This window comes from Diadema setosum, chromosome 16 (assembly GCF_964275005.1).
Source record: "Diadema setosum chromosome 16, eeDiaSeto1, whole genome shotgun sequence".
NCBI classification, from domain to species: domain Eukaryota; kingdom Metazoa; phylum Echinodermata; class Echinoidea; order Diadematoida; family Diadematidae; genus Diadema; species Diadema setosum.
In genome coordinates this window covers 20730072-20744691 of record NC_092700.1, presented here as the reverse complement: position 1 = coordinate 20744691, position 14620 = coordinate 20730072, and the positions used below count along the sequence as shown (strand labels likewise).

The window sequence follows — 14620 nt, the reverse complement described above, 5'->3', positions numbered from 1 at the left end:
CAATGACATTCTGCCTCATCATACTTTGTATATATCATCATCATTCAATGCAAAATCAGAGGGTAGATTAAAATTTGCTTTTTGATCCCTGCTTTTAAAAAACAAGCAAAAAAAAGTTTTATTCTCTCTCGATGTGATGAAATTTGATTGCTTGCTTTATTTCAGGGTCTGATCATGTTGAAATAGATATGACTGTAGGCCTTTACACCCTGGGAACCTTTCTGTATGTCATATCACTTGTCGTCCTTTCTGTGGCTTGGTACAGGCATCACAAGAAAAGGTGCGATTTTGCACAATCAATTATCTTGGGTGTGTGTGTGTGTGTGTGTGTGTGTTTGCGTGTGTGTAGTTGCTGCGCATCCATAAGTTCTTGCAGGCATCCGCAATTTTTGTGACGTTGCCATACTTCCAATCATAAAATGTATCTACTATGTTAACTTAATATGATTTCTTGTGTTGCAATGCATGAAAACGTAAATGCTTTTGAGTGGTATTTTTTTTTTTAACCATTAGACCGCTACGGTGTACGGTGTACGTATATGTTGGATCTAATGAACTTGTTTACGAAAATCGACTCTTACAGTTCATGAGAATTTTAGCCACAATTACTAAATTACAGTTGTTTTAATCTCAATTGTTTTCTTCGGGTAACAGACGAAGTCCTTCACACGCTTCAAACCAGCCAAACGACAGCCAACATGATATGTATTCTGTAGACACTTACAACCGAAATCCGAGATCGGCCGGTGAATCTGACGGTGTTTGTAGTTAAAGGCAGGAAGCCAGAATCGTCTCTGTGTCTATGCGGAAGGGGAGCTGGAAAAGGAATTCACAAAATCATGCCAGTTTTGCGATTTTTTCAAGTGTAGAAATATCATAAGGGACGATGACCACGATCACATCAATCATGCCTTCCATGACAGCAGAGCACACGTTCACAAGCCATCTCATCCATCTCAGTCCTCGATTTCTCTACAGATGCCCCTTTTAAATCGTTTTTACCATCAGCTAGATCCGGGGGTACCTCACGGCTTAATAGACCTGAACAGGCTAAATTGCCCTGACGTTTTTCGACTAGAGTGAATATAGTTTACTAAGTTAATACTGAAAGAGATTGAATCGATAGCCTTCTCCCTGGTGTGACAGAATTTGAAGACGTCAGTGAGCGAAGAACTGTACGCACATGTGAATAAAATCATAGAGTCACAACCGTCTTATTTCCTTTGCTAGATGTTCGAAGCCGCCGCTCATAAATATTTGAAGCATGTGCCAAACAGGATCTGCCGCGCAGATACGAAGACAATTGGCTTGTGTCTCACTGCATAATTACCAGCCACCTTGAAAGGAAGAAATGTCTTTGTGATGGTACACTTTTCGCTATCCCTTCTTATAAAAGGTAGGTGGTACAGACACGAGGATGCGCGAATAAAAATAGAGCAAAAAATGCTGAAATGAAGATGAAAATCACTCGACTGGGCATACCCGGGCACTAATCTGATATATCTATTGATAAAGAATTATACTTCAAGATGATTCCATATTAACTCATTTGTGGAAATTAAGCTGAAAAGTGATAAAACCAGCTTTCCAGGATGGTGCAGTTTTAAACATTTTCACATGATACAGCTCTGATTTACACTTTTGCGCAAATTTCTGGACGGAATTGACTTTTGTTTTATATGCTTTTTCCATTTATTGAAATTTCATTTCATTTAATAAATAAATGAGCAAAATATGGCCAATATTATGATAATGTTCAAAATGAATCAAATTGCTCAGCAAGACGGCGGCGTCGAACATCGATCATCAAAGGCACAAGTGCACCTGTGGAATTCTTTCGTACATCAATAGAAATCTGACAACTGTTTGAATAATTACAGCCAGTTGGAACTCCATTTATAAAACCTCCTTGATAAAACAAGGGGAGAAACTTTGCCAGTGAAACCAAAAAAGTGCGAAGGGTTGTATGTTAAGGTGGATAAAACCCGAAAAGCATGCAATATTGAAGCAATGAAAGCACCGACCAGGGATTGTGCGCACGGGTGTATGAAACGAAAGGACCATCTTTGTCAGCCGACCGATTGATGTGTGAAAAGCTTTGTACAAAAGTGGACAAAACCAGTGACTCTTAATTGCACTGCTGACACAAAACCAGTGTTCAATAAGGGAATGTACATGAATATCACAAACATGTAAATTATATTATACCAAACAAGGATGATGACATGGGAGGCTCACATATCCCGGTAATGTCGCACCGTAATTCCATTTCATCACCACTATTTAAAGGCCTTCTTAACAAGGTCATCTCTGTTGAATTTTAGAACTCTTTCTTCTTTTGTTCTCCTTCCATAAAAACTCAATCGTGTATTCCTATGTGAAGTAGCTATGCCATCATCCTTGCTATGAATGTAAAAAAATTCTTATTGCTTGTCCCAATCATTCTTCACTCTGTATTAACTCTGTAGCCAGAATACCAAATCATAGATGTTTAGGTCTAAATTATGTATTATGTACGAGGGCTGCATGCAAATCTAGCAAGGCCCTTCTGCGTCATTCACTGCATTGCTGATATGTTTTGTTGTACATTTTAAGGGCAACGAAGAAACTGTATTGCTGTATGTTCTGATTGTAATCAAAATCTTAGTTATAATTAATCAATGGTTATGTAAATATATATGTATATATATATATATATATATATATATATATATATGTATATATATATTTTTTTGTGTGTGTGTGTGTGAAAGAAGTCACCACCGATTTCGCCTTCCTTTCTTATATTTCACATATGCAAAATTATCCAGGAGAAGCCAAAAAGCTGTTGTAGTGGTGACTTCTTTCACAAAAACATTATCCAATTCACCGCTACGTGAATCTCTTTAGAAGATCCAGCTGAGGCACGCGGCTGGTTGTTTTTCATAACTCTCTGCCCCAAGATTGAAGGAACGTGTGCATAAAGTCAAAAAGTTGAAAGGTTGGTCCGTCGGGTATTCGAGCTTGGGTCTGCCTGAGCAGCTATGACGTCTCCGTGGCCGAGCGGTTAAGGCGTTGGCGTTCCATGCCAAAGGCCCGGGTTCGAGTCCCGGCGGAGACCAATTTTTCAACTCTTGCGCTTTTCCGAAAAGGAGGAACAGTAAGAGGAATAATGATGTCAAAGCTACGCACCGATTTCTCCTTCCTTTCTTATTTTTCACATATGCAAAATTATCCAGGAGAAGCCAAAAAGATGTTGTAGTGGTGACTTCTTTCACAAAAACATTATCCCAATTCACCGCTACGTGAATCTCATTAGAAGATCCAGCTGAAGCACGCGGCTGGTTGTTATTCATAACTCTCTGCCCCAAGAAGGAACGTGTGCATAAAGTCAAAGAGTTGAAAGGTTGGTCCATCAGGTATTCGAGCTTGGGTCTGCCTGAGCCGCTATGACGTCTCCGTGGCCGAGCGGTTAAGGCGTTGGCGTTCCATGCCAAAGGCCCGGGTTCGAGTCCCGGCGGAGACCAATTTTTCAACTCTTGCGCTTTTCCGAAAAGGAGGAACAGTAAGAGGAATCATGATGTCAAAGCCACGCACCGATTTCTCCTTCCTTTCTTATATTTATATATATATATATATATATATATATATATATATATATGGCACTATCAATCTATATAAAATAATATTATGTGTATGTATCTGCATGAGCAATGATATAATGCAGGAACCAATAAAATCAAATCAAATGCAAATGACTGAAAATCATTCGGAGGCCTCCTTTAGGCTTTGTGATGACAGCTTCCAGAGTAGAAGTCTACGTCTTTGGTTCCAATCAATGGCACAGATCTCTGTCTCATCAGCAGATTAAATTAAATATGCGCGCTTTCTTTCCCAAAGATCATCAACAATAAGTCTTTGCGCATGAACAGAAAAAAAGGTCATTTGTACCAACAGAGCATGTTGTTTTTTTAAATTCACTGAGAAAAGCGTCTGGAATGTAATCCATATAAATGCTGCTTGTCAGCACAACCACCCGACAGCAAAAGTATTATTTGGCGATGTCGATAGAAGGACACTATTACTGTAAGACATTAATGCATAATAATGGAATAAGTGTTTTCCCAGGGATCACTTGCTGAACATTCTTGTCACTTAGGCTACGCGCGTACATCCCCCCCCCCTTTTTTTTACAATATGATTGGTGAATTTCATAAATTGTTACGTCGGGAAGGTTTATTATGTCGTCTTTAAAACAAATGAAGTGCCTAACCAAATGATGGAAAAAGACAGATAATTTGCACCCACGTGCACATGAGCTAACGCTAAACTGGCTTGTATTCCCAATGCAAAGAAGTCAATGGACTTCGAGGACGGTTTCCTTTCCAACGGAGGAGAGGAGATTATGTTCGTACTCTCTTGTGCCTTGATATTCCTCCAGAAGCTCGTTGTCCTGTTTATAAACTAGCTGTCATCTGTGAGTCCATTGCATTGAATGTTCCCTGTTGAACTTGGCTTGGAGTTCTTCTGCTAATTAATGACGACGTCAAAATACTAGTCTGTTCTTGTCAGATGAGATTCTACGATAAATAGGCAGTCTGCTATCTGGCTATAGAGTAGCACGCTGCTACACTCTGACTCGTTTCCAAGAACACCATGTTGCTATGATAACATTACATATGGAAAAGGGTTGCTAAAGCTCCACTTATTAGTTTGTTGCGATTTGTTGCTTAAATCATTTTGAAAGAAATCAATTTCGATAAGATAAACAGATCTATTTTCTGTCACCAATAGCCACATCTCAAGGAAGTTAGTGTTTGTTTGTTTTTTTCCTTGGCCCTCGTAATACTGTTGAAATTTGAAAAAAAAAAAGCAAACTTTTACATCGTTCGCTCATTTGATGAATAATAATGGAAAGAATCTTAGGCGGTACTGCATCGGTTCACCAAAATGTAAGTTTCCCATAACCCACAATAGTAGAGCAGATAAGCCGAAAATTGTGCGAAAATTGACTAAAGCAGGAAACTTTCACCATTGTTAGTACATGCTATAAGATTAATTTTAAGATCGGGAGGTAAGTCTGAATTGACCTCTGATGACCTCCAGAGGTCAATGACCTCAAAATGTCAGAAATTTTATATTTTGTGCCATTGGTTAATGATAAACACAGTAATGATGTACTAAAAACTAATTTTTGTCACAGTGAAATTGTCTTCATGTTCAACAAAGCCTTGACAAATTTTTACCTTTGACCTCTGATGACCCCCAGAGGTCAATGACCTCAAAATGTTAGGAAATTGATATTTTGCCCCACTGGATAACAATTAACACGGTAATGGTGTACTAAAACGATTTTTTTTTTGTTACAGTGGAATTGTCTTCATATTCCATAGAGCCTAGAAAGGTTTCTACCATTGACTTCTGGTGACCTCCAGAGGTCAATGGCCTCAAAATGTCAGAAAGATGATTATTTTGCATCACTCGTGGTTGCTGTTAAACACGGTAATCATGCACTAAAAACTAATTTTTGTTCCTGGAATTACCTCAATGTTCCACAGAGCCTTTCAAGACAGGTTTCTATCTTTGACCTCTAATGACCTCTGATGACCTATGATGAGGTCAATGACAAAAAATATCAGAACACTGATATTTGGTGCAATTGGCTGATGATAAACATGATAAAGGTGTAATATGCATTTCTATTACAAATGAATTGATTTCCTATTCCACAGAGCAAGAAAAATTACATGTCTCTACCTTTGACCTCTGAGAACTGTGACAGGTCAATGGCATCAAGATATAAGATATTTTATGTATAGTCAATGGTCAACTTATACTCGATGTACAATAATGCAGTTTGCTATTAGCATTTATGCTAAAATAGAAGTATCTTGACATTCCATGGAACATTGGTCATTGCCCTGTGTATAGCCAACTTCGACCTTTCAGGACAATGAGAGGTCACTGACCTTTTAGAATATCAGAATTTGTGTAGGCTTTTCTGTATTGATGTTTGGCTTTATTGGTTTAATCGTAAATGCTTAATCATGTACAGATCACACCTTGACGTTTTCATCAAAGTATGTATACATATTCCACAGAGCATTGGTTAATAGTAACAGGTCTCTGGAATGTGAGAGGTCAATTACTTCAAAAAAATGAGCTTTAGTGTCTTCAGTGATGGCAGTGACCTCAAAAAATGTGAAATATTTTGTTTTGGTTAGTTATGCAGACTAACTTGCATGAAATTATATGCAACATTGTCCAATTTGCACTGGACAAAGTTTGTACGCTTAAATGTGGAAGGTGGAGAGAGGAGTAGGCCTACCATGTTTTGGTTTGATACTTATGAATAGTGTGTGAACAGGCATATGGTAAAATCCCTTGAACTGGATGAAAGGGTGAATAATGCAAACTAGAAAACAACAGGTCATCCCACGAATCGTACAGCCCATGAGTTACACAGTCCACGAGTCATACATCCCATGAGCTAAACACTAGGTGAACAAGGCTCAATGAGCTCAACAGCAAATATAATAGGCCACAAGCTGTATGGTCACCCAGCTCGACACTATAGACAAATATGGCCATTATCTCGACACTCGAGGAAAACAAGGCCCACGAGACATGTACCCTAGGCCACTTGTTTCTCTTTGAAACACTTCAAGAGAGGGATACTCAATATTTAGCTCTGCTATTAAAGATACAGATATCTGTCTTTTTTGTTTTTGTTTGTTTGTTGTTGTTTTTTGCTGCATATAGCTCTTTGGAGACCTTCTTAACCAAAGTATTACAAGAGTACACAGTATAGTGAAGAAGAAGAAAAAGAAGAAGAAGAAGAAGAAGAAAGAAAGAAAAGAGGAAAAGACATCTGCCAATACAAATCAGTTCCATGGTAGATCTTAGTCGGCACTGCAAAGGTTCGAGTGTCTCTGTTGACAAAGGATATTCTAAATCTCCAAGTAAGTTCTTGGACTGGTGTACATTGTCTGGGCGTAGAGGGTTGGGTTGGGTCTATATGAGGATATGATGCTTTGTCATAACAATTAGGTCTGAGATATCTGTTTTGTTATATTTGTTTTGATCATCGGGCATGGATCTCCAACACAACAGAGTAATAATGTGTTAGACCTAGCCACCAAAGTGTGTTTTCAATGTATAGATTTTGATATTGCATTGTAGTTGAGAAAAAATAATCTCTTATTGTCCTACATGGAAGTCAAAATTAAATAGCGTGTGGAGTACTGTACATACATTTTTGGACGCACACATACACAAAATGCATTTGTATTTTGTATATTATTTAATAAAAAGCTGGTCACTACCAACCAATGAGATCATACATCAATATTCTTACATTTCGAGGCATTTATCTTTCAATATCCTCCAGAGGTCAGAGGAAAATCACTAATGTTCAAGTGAAATGAGTACATGCTTTTTGAGTTGCTCGCTTTTATTGCTAATGCTATAGAAATACACAATATGTGCATCCTGTCAAGTTAAGTGATGTATCAATTTCATTTTCAGTATTGGATTATTTTTTCTACACGTACAAATTAAATCATGGCAAAGTGAACAATTTTCACATCAAAATATAAACAAGAATACTATAAAAGAAACAAATGTAATAACATGCAAAGCAAATATCAGGCCTACATCATCATCTTAAGGTATACAGGTGAAGGAAATCACCTTATTGATGAACAATTTACTTGACTGGGATAGCGAGCACTGAACATTATTGTTTCTTAAAATTCTCTCTTCATTTCAACGAGTGGAATAAAACACATGCACATACCGGGACATCGATTTGGAGGAGGGGTGGGGTGGTGGCAGGAGTAGTTGACCCCCACCTCAATAATTCCTCGGATGTGGACTTTGTTTGTTTTTGCTTCGTTTTGTTTTGAATTATGGAATTTTAGCTTTGGACAATTAATGAATTTTTTTCAGGAAATTTTTTAAAGGAATTTTTTATTACATGAATTATGGAATTTTAGCTTGGGGCAATACTCATCAGACCCTTTTGAATAGAGTGTTATTTTTGCAGAAAAAGGCCCTCCGTATTATTTGTCATTCTCCTACACGTTCACATAAATTTACTGTTTGCCTTTAATAAGTTACTAAAAATAAATGAGTTGTTTTTATTCAATTAAGGTGAATTTATGTACATATTTATTCTGAACCACGACATAAAAACAGTTCCTTCTTTGTATTTATTTAAACGGAAACTATTTTTTTCTTTGAAATTTTACAATAACATTTGACATGAATGGGATTAGTTTTATAAGTTATTCATTTCGATACCCCTTTTGTAAAATTCGCATAGTTTGCTTACACATTGTCGCTGGTACTGGCTGACCACCGCCAAGTTCGTGAGTAAAGTTTTCGTATAAGTTAGTCACGCAGTTGATGAGTTTTTCTTCGAGATCTGGACTCTATAATTATGCTTTAGATAATGAGGAAGTTCTCTCCGTCTTGTTTTTGTCTTGTTTTTGTTTTCCATCGTCCAACCCCCGTGTATCTTTATCTTCGTTGTGCTAGTCTTGCTTCCTGTCGTAGCCTGTCTTTTGCGCTTAACTATCCCCGTCGATGTCCCAGTGTCGCTTTATGTCAGTTAAATGTTAGTGCTGTCATTATGTGTTTTTTTTTTTATCTTTTCTGTCTGACTCTTTGTTGGCTTCCGTTTCGAAATTATTTTCGCTGTTGTTGCTTTAGATATTTTTGTTACTGTTCTGATGCCGATCGTTACCAATATTTTCATTGATTCTTTCTTTCCCGAGGGGCCCACACTCTACAAGCTTTGTCTTTTCAGTGGGTCCCTCCGTTTTTTCGCCTTGTGTACGTTGCTATTTCACCTTATTTCAATTTACTTCAGGCTTTATAATGTATCTTTACCGTAAGTATACAAGTACTGTTTTACTCTGTTAAACTCACTTTGTTTTCTTGTTACGATTTCTATTACTGAAGAAAGAGTGATGTATATGTTATGTTATTTTTTATTGTCGAAAACGGAATAAACTTGAATTTGAAATTTGTTTTTGTTTTTGTTTTTGTTTTTTGCTTTTTAGACAGAAAACTCCCCAAGTTTTTTACTTTAAGTGTGCATCGTATTGTTGAACTTTAATTCTGAAATGCAAAATATCCCTTTTGTGAGAGGGGATACCTCCTTCCAATAGACTCCTTCCCCCTCCTTGGTTCCTTCCACAGATAGCATGCTTTGGGGATAGATCATTTCCATAATTCTAAAGATGAAAAGGCCCGAGAAAATATGGAGGGGGTAGTGGTACTTTGCCTCCAAGTATTTCCTGACATGCTGTTTTTTGTGTTTTTTTTTTTTACTTTTTTTTTGATAGAAAATAAGTTGTCTGAACATTTCACCTATAGTATGCACCAGATTAAAAGGCAAAATTTCCTTTGCATATCCCCTCCCCATCACCTTTTTTCGTTAGATTCCCTTCCATGTACACTTTTGAGATCAAATATTTTTGTTACTATATCATCAAAAAGTATGCACTAGATCTCTCATTTCAGTTCCAACAGAGTAAAGAAAATCCCTCTTGTTGCAGGGGGTAGGGTATCCTCTTTCAATTACCCCTTCCCTTCTCGGTTTCTACCCATAGATTCAGTACACTCCTTTTACTGATAATTTCCCAAATATTCCATCATAATGCGTATACAAGATTTGTTTATTTCTATTCTTAATGCAAAGGCTCCCTTGCATGGGAAGGGTTGGGGGACAGCCCCATTCATACCCTCCTCTTGCTATATCAGCCTGCCCTCCATGCATTGATTATGGCTACACATTTGGGGTAGGACATTTTTTTTTTCCAAATGTTAATTCAACCAAGAGTGGCACGAGGTCATTGAATTGCAAACAAAAGAATGCAAAAGCTCCACTAATGTGGGAGGGGGATACCTCCACCCACATCCTTCCCTCGATCGGTCTCCCTCCATAAATGGCTGACTTACTACACCTCTCTGATACAAATTTCGAGATATTCCGTCAAAAGTGCATGTGTGCCACATCGTTGAATCTCATTTCTAAAAATGCAAGAGATCTCTCGAATGGGAGTAGAATACCCTACCCTCTCCGACGCTGCCTTTCCTTGGTTCCATCCATATAGACTTGGTACACTTTGGCGATCCACAAAATTCCAAATATTCCCTGAAATGTATGCATCAAATTCTAAAAATTGAAAAAAAAAAAAATTGTCTTCGGGAGGAGGGGGGGGGGGAATGAGATGCGCCTACACCCCAACGACTTCCATATAAGTGATGATGCACACGTTAAACAAGAGCTGCACTATATCACTGATTTCAGGTCTAAATATTTTCAAAATCCAATCACCACACACACCCTCCCCCTCCGCTCCACTCCTTTGCACAATGGACTTATGTTTACAGATATTTTTTCCAATTCCCCCCCCCCCCCCACGTGAGAACAGATCGACACCCCTTGGTCTGTGCACATATCCGATGTAGATAATTTCCAAATTTCTGCGGAATAAGTAGCCACTTTTTTGGTTAACAGAAATCCATATGGTTTGTAAGTCCTACACTATAAAAATTAAATATTAACTCTGAACTATCGCAATATCAATAGTAATATCCTCATATTTCATTAGAGGTCTTTGACCTTGTGTGTGTTTCATAGGTGAAAGGTAATGGCTCGTTAATAAGCAGGGCCTATGAATGCTCTCTAGAAGATCGTCATGTTTACCATTAATAAATGACGCCAAACTATTCTGATACTTTGAGGTCACTAACCTCTCGAGATCATAAGAGGTTAAAGGTAGAAACTCGTCTGTGCGCCTTGGAATATGAAGATAATGTCATTGTAAAACAGATATGCTTGTTTTGTACACCTTTACCATGTTTATCACCAACCAGTGATGTCATAGATCAATGTTATGATATTTTGAGGTCATTGACCTTTAAAGGTCATCAGAGGTCAAAGGAAAAAAACTGTCAATGCTCTGTGGAATCAGAAAATGATTTCTTAGTATTTTAAATGCAGGTTTAGTGCAACATAACCACATCTATCCTTCACGATGTCTCCAAACATCAATATTCTGATATCTAAAGTTCATTGACCTCTGGAGGTCATCAGAGGTCAAATCAGACTTACCTCCCGATCTTAAAATGAATCTTATGGTATGTACTAACACTGGTGAAAGTCTCATGCTGTAGTCAAATTTTTGCACAATTCTCGTGATTTTGAGGGCTAACCGCTCTATTACAGAATCCATTGTTTGGATAGACGAAAGTCTTTTGAAAGGCTCGTTCGGGAATCAGTCATCATAACACCCCAGCCTCCTTAATATCTTTTCATGGTTTAACCAATCACAACATTTCAGATTTTATTTAAAACGTAAAACTGAAACAAATGAAGTAGCATTATCTCTCAGCGTGGGAATTATCGTAGGACAGTCTTACTCAGATGTTCTCGACCACTGATGATCACAGATAAGATTGCAATTGAAATCTATTATCGAAACTACTGTTATTCATGTCAGTATACGTACGATAATAGAGAAGTGTTTAAGAGGTGCGTGTGTTGAGCTTGACAACGTTTCCGTTATTGTATGGGCACACGAAAGAAAAGAAACATAGCAATCATTCGATTTATACAGATATGTATTATGAAAGGTTATCACAGGAAGAATGAAATGGAAAAGGTGACAAAAAAGAGGTGAACAACAGTACAAGAATATAAAAGTAGAGGATTGAATCGTCTCACACAGTTCTCGGAAAGTTGTAAAAGGAAGTAATACTCCACGTGCACAGCTTGATGAATGATTAAACTAATATGAAAGGCCAAAGTTTAATTCAGATTCGATTTGAAACAAACTTAAATAATGAGGCAGCCCTGTCACAGAATTTACTACTTACTCAGGACGACATGAAATGATTATCTCGGAAAACAGACCCTAAAACCTGAAGCAGCCAAACTTTATCTTGTTCTTATTTTCCTCCCTCCGTTTATGTCGGAGATTGACGAGCGTGGATCACTGCATAGCTAGGCCTACTCATCAAGTTGAGGATCGCCATTTTATTGCAGAGTCCATACGTTTTGTAAGTATTGTTTAGAACAATACTCTCAATTAGGAAGCGAAACAGCTGGGAATGAAATTACTTTCGCTTTTCTCACACCAGATAATTGTAAGAGCCGTGAGAAGGATCTCTTCAAAATCTCAATGATAGGAGAACATGCATAGAGTGGTCCTACATGAAAGACAGACACGAAAATATAGGCACACACACAGACACACACACACAAGCACTATAGGGACATTGTAGGAGTACCCCGTTGTTTTCTCCCATAGACATACTCTCACAATGTCATTTTAAACCCACAGTACCTAACTAAATAAAGCGAAACATAAGATGGAACCCCCACAATACATGTACCTCTTGCTCGCCCACATCTCACAGACACGCAAGTGTGATTAAAAGTATGTGTATCATTTCCAGTCAGACATATATAGGAAAAGGGCAGTACGTTCATTCCGTGGTCCATGGACTGCTCTGTCAGCCTGCCAAATGCGTTTTTTTTTTCTCATATCCTTGCATATTGCTTTTAAGAGGCAAGTGTAAAGTTTTTGGGAAATTATATCATTTCCGGTGTATGGTATTCAATCCTGAAAAATTGTACATTAACTAGGGGGAAAATGAGGTGCTGATGTGACTTATTAAAGGGTGTGTACAGTTCTGGTTGAGGTGAGGATTTAGCTTTTAAAGTTTTGCGAGATATTCAGAAACCACTTTATGAGATGTCAAAGAGCATGCAATTCTAAGGGGTATCAAAAGTTTGTTTGATGAAAATCGGTTTTGAAATGGCTGAGATATCCAAAAACAAGGTGAAACAAAGAGATCCTAATAAAAGGCGTGGCCTGTCGCCTTTTGTTATTATCGCTTCTTTTGATATCTCGGCCATTTGAAAACCAATTTTCATCAAATATACGTTGAATCCTTTTAAGATTACACGTTCGTTCACATTTCATGAGAGGTTTCTCATTATTTAACATAGGAATGTTCAAAACATGAATCCCCACCTCAACCAGTACTGTACAGTCCCTTTAAAGCGGATTATTGTGAGAAAAAAAAAAATCTTGAAAATAACCAAAGTCTAAATGACTTCTCCTGATCGTAGCCAAAAGGGAAATTCAACAATTATTATTCAAAATAGTTGAGAGACGGCGTTGACATCTTTTCTTACCGTTAGAACTGAATTAAGGGCATTCTTGCATAGTTTCCGTAAAGCTCTTTCCTGAATCCGGAGAGGGACGTACTGCGAAAGACCTTATAATACTAGTACACGTACATGTAAGTCTTAGTTTCACACACCTACACACAGCTAGGGAGTTGACAAGGAGATGCGCACGCAGCTAGGGAGTTGACAAGCAGTTGCGCACAGGGGCCTTTCCTCTAAATGACACGAACAACCCAGTCTTATCGGAATTGGTAGTTCTTACGTTTATGAAAGGGCATTGGAAGACTTACCTGTGCAGGGGCGGATCCAGGGAGGACCGCAACCGGCGCACGCCCCCCCTTTATTTTTTGTTGAAACAATAGAAATAAAAAGAAAAAAATGGGGGAGGGGTGCGTGCGCCCCCTTTAATATTGTAAACACGCCCCCTCTTTACGGAATTCCTGGATCCGCCCCTGCTGTGGTCCTTACTCAACACCATATTCAAGTCTGGACGCATTTTTTCATGTTTTCCCACTTGGAGGTGAAGACAAGTTTTCACATTTTGGTACCAGTATTCCTCATCGAATTGAAGTCACTGTTTAATTGTACAGCTGAAGAAGAAGTGTTATAGAATTAATTTTTCGTCGTGAAACAAAGATCAAGAATGTCTCCCGTGTTCCTGTTGATTGCCTGTTTCTTGCTCTACCAGCCGTTGCTCACTTCCTCATCCTCGCATTGCAACACGACGTGTACGTATCATTCATTCGCCCCCCCCCATTTTTTTTTTTTTTTTTTGGGGGGGGGAGGCTTTACCTGTATTTACATAAAAAAAAAAAAAAAAAACTAACAGCTTGAGAGTTTGATTTTTATGTCCTTTTCTTATTTTGTTAACATATTTGAATTAATTATCACTGAGTACAACTATATGGGTAATTGACGTTTTATTAAACTGAGCAAGATCTCTGACTTGTTTGATGTACTGTAGTACCCCCTTTAAACTTTAGAATTTGGCAACAATTTCAATGAAACTAGTAATAACAAATATAGGTAAAAGGATCATTTGTTTCTTATTACACAATGACTGTGAATGGCAAAACACTATCCAGTCATGAAAGATCAACAATTTCAATCATTTTTTCCCTTTTCTCCTGATGCAAGCAATTTACTTGCAATTCTCTCGTTTGGTTCTTCCCATGCGCCTGCAGATTTCACTCTCAATTGCTCCGGGAAGCCACTAGACCTCAACATATGGTGTGATAGAGAAAACATCGCCGACAGCAGTTGGGATATAGAGGTTCCTATAGGGTGGCGAGTTCTCCTTGGCATTCAATCTATCAACAATGAATGGATGAGATTTCGTACACGGGATGTAATATCTAACAGATCATTTGAGAATTTGATTCTGAATCAGTTATTCTCTGTTTTATCACTGGCACACCAGATTAACTT

The 14620-nt window shown here is 38.0% G+C and overlaps 2 non-coding genes across 2 annotated transcripts; both read left to right on the top strand.

Annotated features, from left to right (window-relative positions):
* Positions 1-3028: 3028 nt before the first annotated feature.
* Positions 3029-3100, top strand: Trnag-ucc (transfer RNA glycine (anticodon UCC)). Its single transcript has one exon. It is a non-coding gene; the product is annotated as a tRNA-Gly (tRNA).
* A 333-nt stretch (positions 3101-3433) lies between these two features.
* On the top strand, positions 3434-3505 carry Trnag-ucc (transfer RNA glycine (anticodon UCC)). Its single transcript has one exon. It is a non-coding gene; the product is annotated as a tRNA-Gly (tRNA).
* Positions 3506-14620: the final 11115 nt, after the last annotated feature.